This window comes from Culex quinquefasciatus, chromosome 1, assembly GCF_015732765.1.
Source record: "Culex quinquefasciatus strain JHB chromosome 1, VPISU_Cqui_1.0_pri_paternal, whole genome shotgun sequence".
Taxonomy (NCBI): Eukaryota; Metazoa; Arthropoda; class Insecta; order Diptera; family Culicidae; genus Culex; species Culex quinquefasciatus.
The window spans coordinates 18602404-18622392 of NC_051861.1; the positions used below are offsets into that span (position 1 = coordinate 18602404).

General features: G+C 45.9%; 3 long non-coding RNA genes across 3 annotated transcripts; all 3 read right to left on the reverse strand.

Moving 5' to 3' along the window:
* Window positions 1–5260: 5260 nt before the first annotated feature.
* LOC119766661 lies at window positions 5261–5822 on the reverse strand. The gene is made up of 3 exons (XR_005277038.1): window positions 5639–5822; window positions 5499–5569; window positions 5261–5439 (listed from the first exon to the last, which is right to left on the reverse strand). It is a non-coding gene; the product is annotated as an uncharacterized LOC119766661 (long non-coding RNA).
* Window positions 5823–13854: 8032 nt separating this feature from the next.
* LOC119766668 lies at window positions 13855–14550 on the reverse strand. The gene is made up of 3 exons (XR_005277042.1): window positions 14231–14550; window positions 14092–14162; window positions 13855–14033 (listed from the first exon to the last, which is right to left on the reverse strand). It is a non-coding gene; the product is annotated as an uncharacterized LOC119766668 (long non-coding RNA).
* Window positions 14551–16001: 1451 nt separating this feature from the next.
* Window positions 16002–16702, reverse strand: LOC119766675. The gene is made up of 3 exons (XR_005277050.1): window positions 16502–16702; window positions 16338–16422; window positions 16002–16271 (listed from the first exon to the last, which is right to left on the reverse strand). It is a non-coding gene; the product is annotated as an uncharacterized LOC119766675 (long non-coding RNA).
* Window positions 16703–19989: the final 3287 nt, after the last annotated feature.

Consider the following 19989-nt stretch of genomic DNA (forward strand, 5'->3'; position numbering starts at 1 on the left):
CATCACCCCCGAACCGCGAAAACGCGAAACTCTTCGCGAGATTCGTGCGGCTGGCTCTCCCCGATCTCCTGTGCTGGCTCACCTCAAGAGCAAAGTTTAAACCACTCGGCCATCTGGTTGAACGGAAAGCTTTTGGGATAACTGGCGCAAAAGGTACTCGGCATTTGAGTGCCCAAAGGAATGAGCAAAGGTCACTCAGCAAGAAAGCTCTACTCTGCGGCGTGTACGTTTAATACAGTTTAGGTATTTCTACTTCCCAATCATACCGACTGTACTTTTACTCCATATGTACTCGTTACATCATTCCCCACTAAAAGTACGAAAATTTGTTTGGCGTTAACACGGCGGTGAAAACGACCAAACAAATTTTCGTAGGCCAAACAGAAGTGCTACTGATGATTGGGTTTCTCTTCGGGGTCATATACGTTCATCACTGAACTGTCAACTCACTAACACGTTAGGTCCTTGCTAACAGTCAGCTCCGTCTCACTTTCCAGATCAGACAACATCACAGTGTCAGCGACGATGTTGTAAGTCTGCTACTAACCATCAATGACCAAAGTCTCCGGTCTCCAGCGAATTACTACTCAAATCATCAAAAACAACAGTAAAGCCTCGAGAAAATGCAAAAAAAACGAGTAATTCAAAAAAAATCAATTTACAAATGTTCCTAACTCTAATCAACCGGCTAAATTACGGCAAAGGCTTTTGAAAAAAAATATTCATGGAAAAAATTTGACCTTTAATAAATAAATTCATGCTGAATGTTTAAATATGTACAACTAATTCTAATAAAAATATTGAGAAAAGAAAAAAAATAAGGAAAAAGAAGCAGTGAAAAAATTTGTAACCCAGGAAATTAATGATCAGTTCATTGATGACGACGACTCATTCATACTCAAAATTACACAATAAAAACATTAAAACAAACTACAAAAACAAATAACACCGACATAGAGTTTGCGCATAACCCTACGCGAGCTAACACAGTAAACGAAACGTGTCTTCTACACCAGGACAAAGCCGATAGGCGAAGACAACGTTCACGAAAATAACTAGTCAGTTCAGTTTGCAATCCCGGCCCAATACTTAGACGAGTCTGTGGGAACAAACTTTACTGACAGAACAGGGGTCTGTTTCTCCTCATAATTCGCCGCCACGGAAATAAATTTCCGCGATTTAACACTCATTATGATTTGAAACGCAAAATATTCCTCCTTACAAGAACTTCTAACACCCGGATTAAATCCGATAACGAAATTCTTGAAGAATCAACACATAATTACAAACTACAGAAAAGACCATTCGCTCACCCCTCGCATTCAAAAAAATCACCCATGCAGAATCCATCTCCAAGATCTGGATCTGTCTCTCAATCACCCTGCGCATTTTACCGGTGCTACGCACACAAACAAAACAAACGTCATCGAACTGTCAAACAGAGAAAAATTATGCGAAAGTGAAAGTGAAAAATTGCCAAGCGCAAGTACAGAATCGCGAGTGAAAGTTTTTAGAGGAAAATTTTGTGGAAAAAGGTGAAATGGCCAAAAAGACGACTGGGATGGTCGGAAGGACCGTCCCCAACGGAAACGAGGAAAGTCGAGCTGAAATATCGTTCCAGCTATCGGTTTTAAGTTGGTTTTTTGTTTATTTATTTTCAGCGCAGCGGCATGGCCTACTGCGGCGTGGAACTACAACCGGTCGTTAGCGATTGATAAGCGCTCGGGGTGGAAACTGCGGATTTTGTCTAATCGATCGAACTGAAACTACTGGGGAAAAATTATCGAATAAAAATGGAAACTGGGTGGGAAAATGTGTGCAAAAATTGGTGTGTAGAATCTACTTTGGGAAAACAAAAAAAATTACGGTGCAGAAATCTACTATGTTTGAGAACCGGATGTAAACAAACCCGCGAAACGCCAGCTGTGTTCCGATTGTTTACTAACTATAACTTAAACTACTATTTACAAGGGGGTAAAACTATAACTACTATTTACATTAGAAAAGATCGTTAATCATCGGAAAACGAGGCAAAAAAACTGGAAAAAAAACGACTCCATCGTAGAAAAATAAACAACAATTCAGGTAAGTATAAGAAGAAAACTAATAATGAAAGTGATCATATTACAATGTCGTCCTCCCACGCAAACAGGTGACGACGATCTTGCTCGGCCGGCTGACGATGTTCGGCCACCTTCACTCCACTTCGCCGGAAGGATGCCTCGCCCCCGACTGACGGAAGTTTGGACTTCACCCACACTCGACGGAAGGAAGGATGACCCACCCCCAACTGGACTAGCGGATCGTGAGTTTTTAGACCTAAGATTAACCTAGTTTAGTACTAACTTAGTTTAAGGGTTAGGCGTTAGGCCCTACTAACCACTAACTTCTTCGCGTCGCGTTCGGTTTTGCGTATCTTCTTCCTCTTCTTCGTTTTACGCGTGCTAGCTGTGACTCGGTCAGGCTAGTCTTGGTTTGTGGTGTCTACTCGGCCCAAATTTGGTATTTCCGCGTGGTAGAACCGGTTCTACCCTTGGTCACTTCTTCGGTTGAAGTCTATTCATAGCTCGTTGGGTTCTAGATAAAATTGGATCGTCTGATTCGATTTCGAGATGATTTGTGGGCGTTGTCCAAAGATGCACTACTAGCTTTCGACACTCATCGATCGCTGTAGAAGTCATCGCAGGCTCGCTTTCTTCGTTCACACCTTTTGGTGGCTACTAACACAGGTCATCACTTGCTCATTCATAGCTTCGTGCAATCTTTAGTACAAGTGACTACTGGCTCTCGACAGTCATCGGGCGTTTTGGAAGTCATCGCAACTAAGTTGCTCCTTCTTTGCTTCATCTTCTCATACTTAAGTTTGGAACGCACATGACAAATCACCCCAAATCGAACCGATTTTCCCAGGTCGCGATCGCGCGTGGTACAACTCGGTACCCTCAGTGCTGGTTTGTTTATTCTGGTTTTCCCTAACACGAGTCCGTCGAGTGCCCTAATGAGGTAATTACCCCGAGGGTGTTTTGTTCCCTAAACGGAAATGGTTGCTCCTGGTGGGATTAGGAGGGACATAGCTAAAAAAAAACAAGATCTAGTGCAGCTAATCGAGCGATTCCATTACGACGCCTTCTCTGGTCCAGGTTCTGCTACCAGTTGGACATTACCAAAACTACTTCCCAAGAGAACTTTCAAGCCCATCGTGTTGGCATCTGATCCTAACCCCGACAGTCGGTTCTTTCGGAGTAATTTCCACTGCAGACTTCGTTCTTTCCCCTGTTCCAGCTTCGCCGACTTCTCCTTTGACGTCGTTCAGATGCGTTTTGTTTGTTTGGTGTGTCCTGTCATCGTCGTATGGATCAGAATCCCCCCGAAAGCTACTTCTTTTGGCATCAAAAGTTGTTGTTTACATTTTGTAAACTTCTGTACTCTTCTCTCATGTACTAATCCCTCGTTTAAGCAATTAGACTATTGTTGTTATCAACCAACAGATCAGTAGTTGTTCTTTTCGTTGAGTTTCTGCAAGAAGGCAGTATTAATTTGAAGAATTAGTGAAAGTTAGTCCAATTACCAACGGAAGGCAAGATTTTTTTTTATAGTTAGCTAAATTATTTTGCTATAATTCAGATAATGCAGAGTAGGCTTATTAAATAATACAAATCGTAGTACCAATATTACAAAAATTGAAGTAATGAAAAAAAATTATGAAAATATAAATAATGTATGATGAAAAAAACAAAAAAAAAAAGTGAATATAATAAATGTATGCAAATAAACAACAACCCAAAATTGTGTTTTCAATTTCTCCGAGAAACTCAACTCTTCCTTCAGAACAAAAGTATCTAATAACTACAAAAATGCAATGCAAATCAGAAAGAAATGCAAATCTAAACAAAATCAGGCAAATTGTTCCAAACCAATGTTACCAAAAATCAAAAAAATCAGAAAATCATACCAAAAAACCAAAAAAAATCCCAACAACTATGAGTTATAGCCCGCCAGCCTATCGAACTCCCCTATGGTTAAGTGAGATGGCTTAAGCGCCACTCCCGAAGGAGACCATCCACCTGTTTGTCGGTTTGCCCAGCCGTAGAGACCTCTCGAGGGGGGGTTCAGTAATCCAGTATAGCACGCCAGCTTGTCGAACTTCCTGATGGTAAGTGAGATGGCTTAAGCGCCACTCCTCAGGGAGACCATCCACCTGTTTTCAGTTTGCCCAGCTATTGAGACCTCCAGAGGGGGTTCAGTTTATCCCGGAACGGGGGAAAGGAAGTTCACTGACGGCCGAAAAACAAAGCGAGAACATTACCGAACAATTACCCAATGAGAAAATCCAAGAAAAGATATCCACTTGAGGAAGACTCAGAACTTCCCGCAGCTAGTCATCACCCTTGGCCCTTCCAGTTTCCCAATTTGTCCAAGAGCCGGAAAAGACGCAATGGTTGCCCGGTGGGAGAAAGGAGCCCAACCTCTCCAGTAAAAAAAATAGAATAAAATAGAAAATAGAGTAAAACTACATTTATTTACGATCGCGAACTAATCATGAGTTTATTTTTGGACCATCCTAAGGATCAGTCCGTAGCTAGAGTTTGGTTGGTGTCTAGACTAAAGTCGACATTGGTGTTGATGTTGAGTGTTTATTTTACAGAAGTGTGTGGTACATTTGTGTTGGTGTTTGAACGTTCATTCATTGTTTTGTGCACATTTTCGGTTTTTGCCGGCGGTCCTCCCTCTTCCTTTCCCTGTTAGCCTGGTATCTGTCGTGTGTTTCGGGTTTCTACTTTGTGCTTATGTTTTGCGCTCTATGTTGGTGTATGCGTTTAAGTCAAGGGGTGCTCAGACGGGACGGTTTTGGGCACGTCAAAGGACGTGTAATCGGCCTCGCACCTGGGGGCTTTAGGTTGCGGGCAAGTGGGCCATGGACTTATCACTTTAATCAAACATGCGTTCTACTCACGTCCCTTTTTGAGTGCGTTGATCACGTGGCCGCCGAACTCGACGGTTTGCTGCTGCGGATGTTACCTGGTGCTCTCCTGCTGCTCTGGTCGCGGTGGTTTCACCTACCGGATCTCGAACGCCGCCAGCGAATGCTGAAACGACTACTCCCTGCTGCTGTTGCTGTTGCTGCTGCTCAACGTGGTTTCACGCCGAACCTATCGTGGCCGCCACTCGAAGGCGGGCCGCTGCTCGGACCTCAGCGAGGTCGGGCTGATACTGACGCACGTGCTCGGTTGCGGTTGCGCGTGGCCGATGTGGTGGACGCAGATGGTTGACGGTTGCTACCGTCCTTCTCCGGCGGAAGCCGGTCAGTTCCGGAACCACGTGTGGTGACGTACGCGGTTCGTCCGGCGTAGCGTTGCCGGGCCTGGGCTGGTGATGTCCTGGGTCGATCCAGGGGCGTTTCGCAGCGTGACGGCGAGTGGATTGGGCCTGTAGCGTGGCCTACACTTGGGGAAAGAACGCACTGAGCACTGGCACATGGAGGTAGCACAAGACCTTACCGAAACACCTGTTTTTCCAACGCGAGCACACTACTGCCGCCACACGAAAACGGCCCTAAGCTTCTAGCTATCTAAACACAGGGAAAGGACACAAACTTCAACTTAAAACAACCCAAAGACAAACTCACGAATTAAATTACCTAACTAGAAAGATCACGACGCGCACTAGAAAAAAGGACACCTGTAGCCTCCTTCGCGGAACTGGATAAAGTGAGCCGCTGGGGTTTCAAGTCAGAACGCCGCGGTGTGGAGAAAGCCTGAGCCCGGAAATCGCTTAACTCCTCGCGAAGAGAAATTGAGCGATTTAACTCAAATTTCAATCCATCTCATACCTTCGGCGTAGGACAATCGTTCGGAAACCCTCGCCCGTTTCACCCCGAACAGCTAGTTCGTCTTCCTGAAACCGCGAGTTTGCGAATTCCCTCGGAAGATCTTAGCAGGTTGAACTCCCCGAATCCGGTTGATGACCCCACCTCAAGGCAGATTTTATGCCACTCGGCCACCAAGATGATCGACAAGCTGTAGTGTATCTCTGGAGAACGTTGGATCTCATTTAAATTCAAATCTGAGAAACTGTATGTCAGTTTCTCATTGCCTACCTCGTGGCGTTATTAAATTAGATTCTATTGAGAAACGCCAAGTGCAGTTCCTCTTTAAATATTATTTTATGTTTGTTCATTTATGTACTCGTTACATCATTCCCCACTAAAAGTACGAAAATTTGTTTGGCGTTAACATGGAGATGTAAAACGACCAAACAAATTTTCGTAGGTCGAACAGAATTGCTACTGATGATCGAGTTTCTCTTCGGGGTCATATACGTTCATCACTGACAAGTTAACTCACTAACAAGTTAGGTCATTGCTAACAGTCAGCTCCGTCTCACTTTCCAGATCAAACAACTTCACAGTGTAAGCGACGATGTTGTAAGTCTGCTACTAACCATCAATGACGAAAGTCTCCGGTCTCCAGCGAATTACTAATCAAATCATCAATAACAAAAATTCAGCCTCGAGAAAAATGTAGACTTAACGAGTCATTTCAAAAAAGTATTTACAATTCATAAGTGTTCCTAACTCTGATCAGCCGGTTTAATAACGGTAAAGGTTTTTGGGAAATGTTCAAGAAAAAAAAATATGACCTTCAATAAAAAAATTGTGTTAAATATGGAAATATGTACAACTAATTCTAATGAAAATATTGAAGAAAAAATAATAAGGGAATAGAAGCAATAAAGAAATGTGTAACCCAGAAAAATACTGATCAGTTCATAGATGACGACGACTCATTCATACTCAAAATTAAAATCAAACTATTAAAACAAACTACGAGAAAAAACAATGATAAAAATAATAACGAAACGTGTCTTCTACACCAGGACAAAGCCGATCGGCGAAGACACCGTTCACGAAAAGAACTAGTCAGTTCAGTTTGAATTCCCGGCCCAATACTATGACGAGTCTGTGGGAACAAACTTCACCGACAGAAAAGGGGTCTGTTTCTCCTCATAATTTGCAGCCACGGAAATGAATCTCCGCGATTTAACACTCATTATGATTCGAAACGCAAAATATTCTTCCTGCAAGAACTCCTAACACCAGGATCATATCCGATACCGAAATTCTTGAAGAATGAACACATAATTACCAACCACAAAAAAAAAATCATTCACTCACCCCTCGTATTCAAAAATTTCACCCCTGCAGAATCCATCTCCAAGATCTGGATCTGTCACTCAATCACCCTGCGCATTTTACCGGTGCTACGCACACAAACAAAAAAAAAAACGTCATCGAACTGTCAACGGAGGAAAATTATGCGAAAGCGAAAGTGAAAGGATACAAGCGCAAAATTAAAATCGCGAGTGAAAGTTTTGATAGGAAAAGTCGTGGAAAATGTTTGTGAAATGGCCGGAAAAGAAGACTGGGATGGTCGGAAGGACCGTCCCCAACGGAACAGAGGAAAGTTTAGCTGGGTATCGTTCCAGCTATCGATTTTAAGTTGTTTTTTTCTTTGTTTACTTCCAGCGCCGCGTCCTCGCCTGCTACGACGTGGGATTCTAACCCGTCGTTAGCGATGGATATGCAGAGAGAAAGAACAAATCAACGTTAATTGGGCAAAATTATCGCCGCTGAAAATAATGGGGGAAATTGTGCAAAAAATGGAAAAAAATGTGGGAATCTACGCTTCGGAAAAAGCTACGTGGGCAAAAATTTGTGCAAAAGCAGTGGAAAATCTACTGTGGAAAAAAAAAACTACGTTGCCAATCATAAAAAACTATAACTGTTGGAAATATGAGTGTAAACAAACCAGTGAAGTGTCCGTTGTGTTCAGATGGTTTACTAACTCTAACTAAAACTACTAGTGCCAACTAAAGCTACTATTTACAAGGAAAAAAATTAAGAAAACTACAGCTATTATATACATTGAAAAAAACTGCCATTAACACCAAAAAAAAGGGGAAATGATCCTACGATCGTTAATCTAGGAAAATAAGGGGGGAAAATTTGGAAAACTCAATCGCAGAAAATTAAACAACAATTCAGGTAAGTATAAGAAGAAAAATAATAATAAAAGCGATCATATTACAATGTCGTCCTCCCTAGCAAACAGGTGACGACTATCTTGCTCGGCCGGCTGACGATGTTCGGCCACCCTCACCCCACTTCGCCGGAAGGATGACACGCCCCGACTGACGGAAGTTTGGACTCCACCCACACTCGACGGAAGGAAGGATGATCCACCCCCAACTGGACTAGCGGATCGTGAGTTTTTTATAGATCTAAGATTAACCTAGTTTAGTACTAACTTAGTTTAAGGGTTAGGCGTTAGGCCCTACTAACCACTAACTTCTTCGCGTCGCGTTCGGTTTTGCGTATCTTCTTCCTCTTCTTCGTTTTACGCGTGCTAGCTGTGACTCGGTCAGGCTAGTCTTGGTTTGTGGTGTCTACTCGGCCCAAAATTTGGTATTTTCGCGTGGTAGAACCGGTTCTACCCTTGGTCACTTCTTCGGTTGAAGTCTATTCATAGCTCGTTGGGTTCTAAATCGTCTACAATTGGATCGTCGGAATCGATGTGTGTTATAGCACGCCAGCTTGTCGAACTTCCCGATGGTAAGTGAGATGGCTTAAGCGCCACTCCTGAGGGAGACCATCCACCTGTTTTCAGTTTGCCCAGCTATTGAGACCTCCAGAGGGGGTTCAGTTTATCCCGGAACGGGGGAAAGGAAGTTCACTGACGGCCGAAAAACAAAGCGAGAACATTACCGAACAATTACCCAATGAGAAAATCCAAGAAAAGATATCCACTTGAGGAAGACTCAGAACTTCCGCAGCTAGTCATCACCCTTGGCCCTTCCAGTTTCCCAATTTGTCCAAGAGCCGGAAAAGACGCAATGGTTGCCCGGTGGGAGAAAGGAGCCCAACCTCTCCAGTAAAAAAAATAGAATAAAATAGAAAATAGAGTAAAACTACATTTATTTACGATCGCGAACTAATCATGAGTTTATTTTTGGACCATCCTAAGGATCAGTCCGTAGCTAGAGTTTGGTTGGTGTCTAGACTAAAGTCGACATTGGATTCGGGGAGTTCAACCTGCTAAGATCTTCCGAGGGGAATTCGCAAACTCGCGGTTTCAGGGAAGACGAACTAGCTGTTCGGGGTGAAACGGGCGAGGGGTTTCCGAACGATTGTCCTACGCCGAAGGTATGAGATGGATTGAAATTTGAGTTAAATCGCTCAATTTCTCTTCGCGAGGAGTTAAGCGATTTCCGGGCTCAGGCTTTCTCCACACCGCGGCGTTCTGACTTGAAACCCCAGCGGCTCACTTTATCCAGTTCCGCGAAGGAGGCTACAGGTGTCCTTTTTTCTAGTGCGCGTCGTGATCTTTCTAGTTAGGTAATTTAATTCGTGAGTTTGTCTTTGGGTTGTTTTAAGTTGAAGTTTGTGTCCTTTCCCTGTGTTTAGATAGCTAGAAGCTTAGGGCCGTTTTCGAGTGGCGGCCACGATAGGTTCGGCGTGAAACCACGTTGAGCAGCAGCAACAGCAACAGCAGCAGGGAGTAGTCGTTTCAGCATTCGCTGGCGGCGTTCGAGATCCGGTAGGTGAAACCACCGCGACCAGAGCAGCAGGAGAGCACCAGGTAACATCCGCAGCAGCAAACCGTCGAGTTCGGCGGCCACGTGATCAACGCACTCAAAAGGGACGTGAGTAGAACGCATGTTTGATTAAAGTGATAAGTCCATGGCCCACTTGCCCGCAACCTAAAGCCCCCAGGTGCGAGGCCGATTACACGTCCTTTGACGTGCCCAAAAACCGTCCCGTCTGAGCACCCCTTGACTTAAACGCATACACCAACATAGAGCGCAAAACATAAGCACAAAGTAGAAACCCGAAACACACGACAGATACCAGGCTAACAGGGAAAGGAAGAGGGGAGGACCGCCGGCAAAAACCGAAAATGTGCACAAAACAATGAATGAACGTTCAAACACCAACACAAATGTACCACACACTTCTGTAAAATAAACACTCAACATCAACACCAATGTCGACTTTAGTCTAGACACCAACCAAACTCTAGCTACGGACTGATCCTTAGGATGGTCCAAAAATAAACTCATGATTAGTTCGCGATCGTAAATAAATGTAGTTTTACTCTATTTTCTATTTTATTCTATTTTTTTTACTGGAGAGGTTGGGCTCCTTTCTCCCACCGGGCAACCATTGCGTCTTTTCCGGCTCTTGGACAAATTGGGAAACTGGAAGGGCCAAGGGTGATGACTAGCTGCGGGAAGTTCTGAGTCTTCCTCAAGTGGATATCTTTTCTTGGATTTTCTCATTGGGTAATTGTTCGGTAATGTTCTCGCTTTGTTTTTCGGCCGTCAGTGAACTTCCTTTCCCCCGTTCCGGGATAAACTGAACCCCCTCTGGAGGTCTCAATAGCTGGGCAAACTGAAAACAGGTGGATGGTCTCCCTGAGGAGTGGCGCTTAAGCCATCTCACTTACCATCAGGAAGTTCGACAAGCTGGCGTGCTATAACTGGCGCCCAACGTGGGGCACTTCGGTTTGGCCTACGAAAATTTGTTTGGTCGTTTTTCACCGCCGTGTTAACGCGAAACAAATTTTCGTACTTTTAGTGGGGAATGATGTAACGAGTACATATGGAGTAAAAGTACAGTCGGTATGATTGGGAAGTAGAAATACCTAAACTGTATTAAACGTACACGCCGCAGAGTAGAGCTTTCTTGCTGAGTGACCTTTGCTCATTCCTTTGGTCACTCAAATGCCGAGTACCTTTTGCGCCAGTTATCCCAAAAGCTTTCCGTTCAACCAGATGGCCGAGTGGTTTAAACTCTGCTCTTGAGGTGAGCCAGCACAGGAGATCGGGGAGAGCCAGCCGCACGAATCTCGCGAAGAGTTTCGCGTTTTCGCGGTTCGGGGTGATGAGATCGCGGAGGTAGTAAAGCGGTCCAAGGGAATGACAAGCTATTGTCCAGGGTTGGTAACCGTGAGAGGGAACGGAATTCGGAACTGAAGCCTCTCATAAGTCTCGGCGTTCTGATGACGCGCCCAACGGTTCACTTTTAACAGTTCCGCGGAAGAGGCACCAGTGGCCCTCGATTGTGCGCGTCTCGTGATTAAATTGTAGGTTTCTAGTTTTCCATGAGTTTGTCTTTTTAGGTTATCCCAAGTGTAATGTGTTTCTCTGTCCTTTCCCTGATTAGCTAGTTTAGCGAGATTAGTAGATCGATCTAGTGCCGTGTCGTGTGCGTGTGTGAAGACCGTGTGCATGTGCGTTCCAGAAATCCTGGTAAGTGCGCTGACCACCTCGTGGTCACCTGTGCGAGTGCCAAGTTAACATCTGCCCCATGACCAGCTCTGCATCCACCGCCACGCTCGTCAAAGACGGCCCGATCTACCGGGGACCAGCTACCGCTTCGATCCGGCCGCAACGCCCACGCCGCCGAAGGCCAGCGCTCGCCAAACCGCGCTCGGCAGCGGAACTGTACGGCCACGCCGTAACAGGACAGCAGCAACCGTCACCGCAGCGTCCTTGAATTAACCGCCATCGCGCACAGCATCCGCCATCGCGATCGCCAACCGCCATCAACCTAACCTGGAAGGTTAGAAACCACGTGAGTGAGTGAAGGTTAACCCTTGGGAGAGAAGTCCGGCCTCGAAGGCGGACACGCGAACCGGCAGCAAACAACAACCAGCTAACCAGCGTTCCAGCCGAGCAGCAGCAGCAGATCTTCAAGCGTAGGTCGTCGCGGTTCCCTCGCAGGTGCGACCAACCACGTGCTCGAGTCCCGTCCGGTGCTAACCGGAGAGCAGCAACAGCAGCAGCAGCGAGTGATGACGTCGTAGACGCCGTCCGCAGCAAAACACCGACCACCACCGAGTTTCTTCGAAACCGACCCGCAGCAGCAGAACAGGTATCCAGACGACCACGTGATCGTCGAAAGCGCCCGCACCGCAAACCGTGAGTAAAAGCATGCTTAAGTGATAAGTCCATGGCACACTTTTCGCCCGCTACCAACCTTACCAACTAGTAGCGCGGCGCCGCGTCTGTCGAGACTGTTCCGACTCGCCTAAAATGAACACATAAAACGCACATAGCACACACACCTAAGCCGGAAGAAGAAGAGAGAAGAAGGAAGACAAACACACGGTAGAATCTGAACTGAAGTAACAGGATCTCAGGGAAAGGAAGAGGGGAGGATCGCCGGCAAACACAAACGTACGTACGTAAACATGTATGACTCACTGTAAAATAAACGAACACAAAACACTACAAATGTTTTTCCTGCTGCACTTAACCTAAACACACAGTAGCAGACTTACAACATCGTCGCTTACACTGTGAAGTTGTTTGATCTGGAAAGTGAGACGGAGCTGACTGTTAGCAATGACCTAACTTGTTAGTGAGTTAACTTGTCAGTGATGAACGTATATGACCCCGAAGAGAAACTCGATCATCAGTAGCAATTCTGTTCGACCTACGAAAATTTGTTTGGTCGTTTTACATCTCCATGTTAACGCCAAACAAATTTTCGTACTTTTAGTGGGGAATGATGTAACGAGTACATAAATGAACAAACATAAAATAATATTTAAAGAGGAACTGCACTTGGCGTTTCTCAATAGAATCTAATTTAATAACGCCACGAGGTAGGCAATGAGAAACTGACATACAGTTTCTCAGTTTGCCAGTTATAGCACGCCAGCTTGTCGAACTTCCCGATGGTAAGTGAGATGGCTTAAGCGCCACTCCTGAGGGAGACCATCCACCTGTTTTCAGTTTGCCCAGCTATTGAGACCTCCAGAGGGGTTTCAGTTTATCCCGGAACGGGGGAAAGGAAGTTCACTGACGGCCGAAAAACAAAGCGAGAACATTACCGAACAATTACCCAATGAGAAAATCCAAGAAAAGATATCCACTTGAGGAAGACTCAGAACTTCCCGCAGCTAGTCATCACCCTTGGCCCTTCCAGTTTCCCAATTTGTCCAAGAGCCGGAAAAGACGCAATGGTTGCCCGGTGGGAGAAAGGAGCCCAACCTCTCCAGTAAAAAAAATAGAATAAAATAGAAAATAGAGTAAAACTACATTTATTTACGATCGCGAACTAATCATGAGTTTATTTTTGGACCATCCTAAGGATCAGTCCGTAGCTAGAGTTTGGTTGGTGTCTAGACTAAAGTCGACATTGGTGTTGATGTTGAGTGTTTATTTTACAGAAGTGTGTGGTACATTTGTGTTGGTGTTTGAACGTTCATTCATTGTTTTGTGCACATTTTCGGTTTTTGCCGGCGGTCCTCCCCTCTTCCTTTCCCTGTTAGCCTGGTATCTGTCGTGTGTTTCGGGTTTCTACTTTGTGCTTATGTTTTGCGCTCTATGTTGGTGTATGCGTTTAAGTCAAGGGGTGCTCAGACGGGACGGTTTTGGGCACGTCAAAGGACGTGTAATCGGCCTCGCACCTGGGGGCTTTAGGTTGCGGGCAAGTGGGCCATGGACTTATCACTTTAATCAAACATGCGTTCTACTCACGTCCCTTTTTGAGTGCGTTGATCACGTGGCCGCCGAACTCGACGGTTTGCTGCTGCGGATGTTACCTGGTGCTCTCCTGCTGCTCTGGTCGCGGTGGTTTCACCTACCGGATCTCGAACGCCGCCAGCGAATGCTGAAACGACTACTCCCTGCTGCTGTTGCTGTTGCTGCTGCTCAACGTGGTTTCACGCCGAACCTATCGTGGCCGCCACTCGAAGGCGGGCCGCTGCTCGGACCTCAGCGAGGTCGGGCTGATACTGACGCACGTGCTCGGTTGCGGTTGCGCGTGGCCGATGTGGTGGACGCAGATGGTTGACGGTTGCTACCGTCCTTCTCCGGCGGAAGCCGGTCAGTTCCGGAACCACGTGTGGTGACGTACGCGGTTCGTCCGGCGTAGCGTTGCCGGGCCTGGGCTGGTGATGTCCTGGGTCGATCCAGGGGCGTTTCGCAGCGTGACGGCGAGTGGATTGGGCCTGTAGCGTGGCCTACACTTGGGAAAGAACGCACTGAGCACTGGCACATGGAGGTAGCACAAGACCTTACCGAAACACCTGTTTTTCCAACGCGAGCACACTACTGCCGCCACACGAAAACGGCCCTAAGCTTCTAGCTATCTAAACACAGGAAAGGACACAAACTTCAACTTAAAACAACCCAAAGACAAACTCACGAATTAAATTACCTAACTAGAAAGATCACGACGCGCACTAGAAAAAAGGACACCTGTAGCCTCCTTCGCGGAACTGGATAAAGTGAGCCGCTGGGGTTTCAAGTCAGAACGCCGCGGTGTGGAGAAAGCCTGAGCCCGGAAATCGCTTAACTCCTCGCGAAGAGAAATTGAGCGATTTAACTCAAATTTCAATCCATCTCATACCTTCGGCGTAGGACAATCGTTCGGAAACCCCTCGCCCGTTTCACCCCGAACAGCTAGTTCGTCTTCCCTGAAACCGCGAGTTTGCGAATTCCCCTCGGAAGATCTTAGCAGGTTGAACTCCCCGAATCCGGTTGATGACCCCACCTCAAGGCAGATTTTATGCCACTCGGCCACCAAGATGATCGACAAGCTGTAGTGTATCTCTGGAGAACGTTGGATCTCATTTAAATTCAAATCTGAGAAACTGTATGTCAGTTTCTCATTGCCTACCTCGTGGCGTTATTAAATTAGATTCTATTGAGAAACGCCAAGTGCAGTTCCTCTTTAAATATTATTTTATGTTTGTTCATTTATGTACTCGTTACATCATTCCCCACTAAAAGTACGAAAATTTGTTTGGCGTTAACATGGAGATGTAAAACGACCAAACAAATTTTCGTAGCCCGCCAGCCTATCGAACTCCCCTATGGTTAAGTGAGATGGCTTAAGCGCCACTCCCGAAGGAGACCATCCACCTGTTTGTCGGTTTGCCCAGCCGTAGAGACCTCTCGAGGGGGGTTCAGTAATCCCGATTCGGGACAGGGAGTTCTGTGGGGGTGTAAAACGCGTCGGAGGTACTCCGACTAGCGTACCAAGCCACTACCCAGGAAGTGTAGCTGAAAAGAAACCGGAAACGGACTGGAGACCTCAGGGCGTGATTCATCACCTGCGGCCTTCAACAGTCCACCTGAAACAGTACAACAGAAAAATAGCCAGTGGTCCAAGGGATTCGGAGCCCTGACTCCAGTAGAAAAATAAAGTAAAATAGAATAAGGAAAGAAAATCTACATTTATTTAATCGGTCGCGAATAACATGAGCCGACTCTCTCGGTCACCCTAGCATAAGTGTTTGTTTTATAGCTACTGTGTGTCTAGGTTAAGTGCAGTAGGAAAAACATTTGTAGTGTTTTGTGTTCGTTTATTTTACAGTGAGTCATTCATGTTTACGTACGTACGTTTGTGTTTGCCGGCGATCCTCCCTCTTCCTTTCCCTGAGATCCTGTTACTTCAGTTCAGATTCTACCGTGTGTTTGTCTTCCTTCTTCTCTCTTCTTCTTCCGGCTTAGGTGTGTGTGCTATGTGCGTTTTATGTGTTCATTTTAGGCGAGTCGGAACAGTCTCGACAGACGCGGCGCCGCGCTACTAGTTGGTAAGGTTGGTAGCGGGCGAAAAGTGTGCCATGGACTTATCACTTAAAGCATGCTTTACTCACGGTTTGCTTGGCGTTCGCGGTCGACGATCACGTGGTCGTCTCGATACCTGTTCTGCTGCTGCTGATCGACGGTTTCGAAGAAACTCGGTGGTTTGGTGGTCGGTGTTTCGCTGCGGACGGCGTCTACGACGTCATCACTTGCTGCTGCTGCTGTTGCTGCTCTCCGGTTAGCACCGGACGGGACTCGAGCACGTGGTTGGTCGCACCTGCGAGGGAACCTCGACGACCTACTTTTGAAGATCTGCTGCTGCTGCTCGGCTGGAACGCTGGTTAGCTGGTTGTTGGTTGCCGGTTCGCGTGTCCGCCTTCGAGGCCGGACTTCTCTCCTCCTCACTCACGTGGTTTCTAACCTTCCAGGTTAGGTTGATGGCGGTTGGCGATCGCGATGGCGGATGCTGATCGCGATGGCGGTTAATTCAAGGACGCTGCGGTGACGGTTGCTGCTGTCCTGTTACGGCGTGGCCGTACAGTTCCGCTGCCGAGCGCGGTTTGGCGAGCGCTGGCCTTCGGCGGCGTGGGCGTTGCGGCCGGATCGAAGCGGTAGCTGGTCCCCGGTAGATCGGGCCGTCTTTGACGAGCGTGGCGGTGGATGCAGAGCTGGTCATGGGGCAGATGTTAACTTGGCACTCGCACAGGTGACCACGAGGTGGTCAGCGCACTTACCAGGATTTCTGGAACGCACATGCACACGGTCTTCACACACGCACACGACACGGCACTAGTTCGAACTACTAATCTCGCTAACTAGCTAATCAGGGAAAGGACAGAGAAACACATTACACTAGAGATAACCTAAGAAGACAAACTCATGGAAACTAGAAACCTACAATTTAATCACGAGACGCGCACAATCGAGGGCCACTGGTGCCTCTTCCGCGGAACTGTTAAAAGTGAACCGTTGGGCGCGTCATCAGAACGCCGAGACTTATGAGAGGCTTCAGTTCCGAATTCCGTTCCCTCTCACGGTTACCAACCCTGGACAATAGCTTGTCATTCCCTTGGACCGCTTTACTACCTCCGCGATCTCATCACCCCGAACCGCGAAAACGCGAAACTCTTCGCGAGATTCGTGCGGCTGGCTCTCCCCGATCTCCTGTGCTGGCTCACCTCAAGAGCAGAGTTTAAACCACTCGGCCATCTGGTTGAACGGAAAGCTTTTGGGATAACTGGCGCAAAAGGTACTCGGCATTTGAGTGACCAAAGGAATGAGCAAAGGTCACTCAGCAAGAAAGCTCTACTCTGCGGCGTGTACGTTTAATACAGTTTAGGTATTTCTACTTCCCAATCATACCGACTGTACTTTTACTCCATATGTACTCGTTACATCATTCCCCACTAAAAGTACGAAAATTTGTTTGGCGTTAACACGGCGGTGAAAAACGACCAAACAAATTTTCGTAGGCCAAACAGAAGTGCTACTGATGATTGGGTTTCTCTTCGGGGTCATATACGTTCATCACTGAACTGTCAACTCACTAACAAGTTAGGTCCTTGCTAACAGTCAGCTCCGTCTCACTTTCCAGATCAGACAACATCACAGTGTCAGCGACGATGTTGTAAGTCTGCTACTAACCATCAATGACCAAAGTCTCCGGTCTCCAGCGAATTACTACTCAAATCATCAATAACAACAGTAAAGCCTCGAGAAAATGCAAAAAAAAACGAGTAATTCAAAAAAAATATTCAATTTACAAATGTTCCTAACTCTAATCAACCGGCTCAATTACGGCAAAGGCTTTTGAAAAAAAATAATCATGAAAAAAAAAATTGACCTTTAATAAAGAAATTCATGCTGAATGTTTAAATATGTACAACTAATTCTAATTAAAATATTGAGAAAAGAAAAAATAAGGAAAAGAAGCAGTGAAGAAATTTGTAACCCAGAAAAATACTGATCAGTTCATTGATGACGACGACTCATTCATACTCAAAATTACAAAATAAAAACATTAAAACAAACTACGAAAAAAAAATAGCATCGACATAGAGTTTGCGCATAACCCTACGCGAGCTAACACAGTAAACGAAGCGTGTCTTCTACACCAGGACAAAGCCGATAGGCGAAAACAACGTTCACGAAAAGAACTAGTCAGTTCAGTTTGCAATCCCGGCCCAATACTAAGACGAGTCTGTGGGAACAAACTTCACTGACAGAAAAGGGGTCTGTTTCTCCTCATAATTCGCCGCCACGGAAATATATTTCCGCGATTTAACACTCATTATGATTTGAAACGCAAAATATTCCTCCTCACAAGAACTTCTAACACCAGAATCAAATCCGATAACAAAATTCTTGAAGAATCAACACATAATTACAAACTACAAAAAAAACATTCGCTCACCCCTCGCATTCAAGAAAAAATCACCCATGCAGAATCCATCTCCAAGATCTGGATCTGTCACCTCATTCACCCTGCGCATTTTACCGGTGCTACGCACACAAACAAAACAAACGTCATCGAACTGTCAACGGAGTAAACATGTGTGAAAGCGAAAGTGGAAAAAAAGCCAGGCGCAAGTTTTGAACCGCGAGTGATAGTTTTGGAGGAAAAAATGTGGGAAAAGTGTGTGAAATGGCCAGAACAGACGACTGGGATGGTCGGAAGGACCGTCCCCAACGGAAACGAGGAAAGTCGAGCTGAGATATCGTTCCAGCTATCGGTTTTAAGTTGGTTTTTTGTTTGTTTATTTTCAGCGCAGCGGCATGTCTACTGCGGCGTGGAAATCGCGACCTATCGTTAGCGATTGATAAGCTCTCGGGGGGAAAAAACTGCGGAAATTGTGGCTAATCAATCAAACTGAAACTACTTGGGAAAAATTATCAAAAAAATGCAAAACTGGTGGGAAAATCTGTGCAAAAATTGGTGTGGAAAATCTACTTTGGGAAAAAAACTATGGTGCAGAAAACTACTATGTTTGGAAATCGATTGTAAACAAACCAGCGAAACGCCAGCTGTGTTTCGAATGTTTACTAACTATAACTTAAACTACTATTTACAAGGGGGGGGGGGGAAATAAAACTACTATTTACATTAGAAAAGGATCGTTAATCATCGGAAAACGAGGCTAAAAAAACTGGAAAAACGACTCCATCGTAGAAAAATAAACAACAATTCAGGTAAGTATACGAAGAAAACTAATAATGAAAGTGATCATATTACAATGTCGTCCTCCCACGCAAACAGGTGACGACGATCTTGCTCGGCCAGCTGACGATGTTCGGCCACCCTCACCCCACTTCGCCGGAAGGATGACTCGCCCCGACTGACGGAAGTTTGGACTCCACCCACACTCGACGGAAGGAAGGATGATCCACCCCCAACTGGACTAGCGGATCGTGAGTTTTTATAGATCTAAGATTAACCTAGTTTAGTACTAACTTAGTTTAAGGGTTAGGCGTTAGGCCCTGCTAACCACTAACTTCTTCGCGTCGCGTTCGGTTTTGCGTATCTTCATCCTCCTCTTCGTTTTACGCGTGCTAGCTGTGACTCGGTCAGGCTAGTCTTGGTTTGTGGTGTCTACTCGGCCCAAAATTTGGTATTTTCGCGTGGTAGAACCGGTTCTACCCTTGGTCACTTCTTCGGTTGAAGTCTATTCATAGCTCGTTGGATTCTAAATCGTCTACAATTGGATCGTCGGATTCGATTATGAGATGATTTGTGGGCGTTGTCCAAAGATGCACTACTAGCTTTCGACAATCATCGATCGCTGTAGAAGTCATCGCAGGCTCGCTTTCTTCGTTCACACCTTTCGGTGGCTACTAACACAGGTCATCACTTGCTCATTCATAGCTTCGTGCAATCTTAGTACAAGTGACTACTGGCTCTCGACAGTCATCGGGCGTTTTGGAAGTCATCACAACTAAGTTGCTCCTTCTTTGCTTCATCTTCCCGTACTTAAGTTTGGAACGCAACTGACAAATCACCCCAGATCGAACCGATTCTCCCAGGTCGCGATCGCGCGTGGTACAACTCGGTACCCTCAGTGCTGGTTTGTTTATACTGGTTTTCCCTAACACGAGTCCGTCGAGTGCCCTAATAAGGTAATTACCCCGAGGGTGTTTTGTTCCCTAAACCGGAATGGTTGCTCCTGATGGGATTAGGAGGGACATAGCTAAAAAAAAACAAGATCTAGTGCAGCTAATCGAGCGATTCCATTACGACGCCTTCTCTGGTCCAGGTTCTGCTACCAGTTGGACATTACCAAAACTACTTCCCAAGAGAACTTTCAAGCCCATCGTGTTGGCATCTGATCCTAACCCCGACAGTCGGTTCTTTCGGAGTAATTTCCACTGCAGACTTCGTTCTTTCCCTGT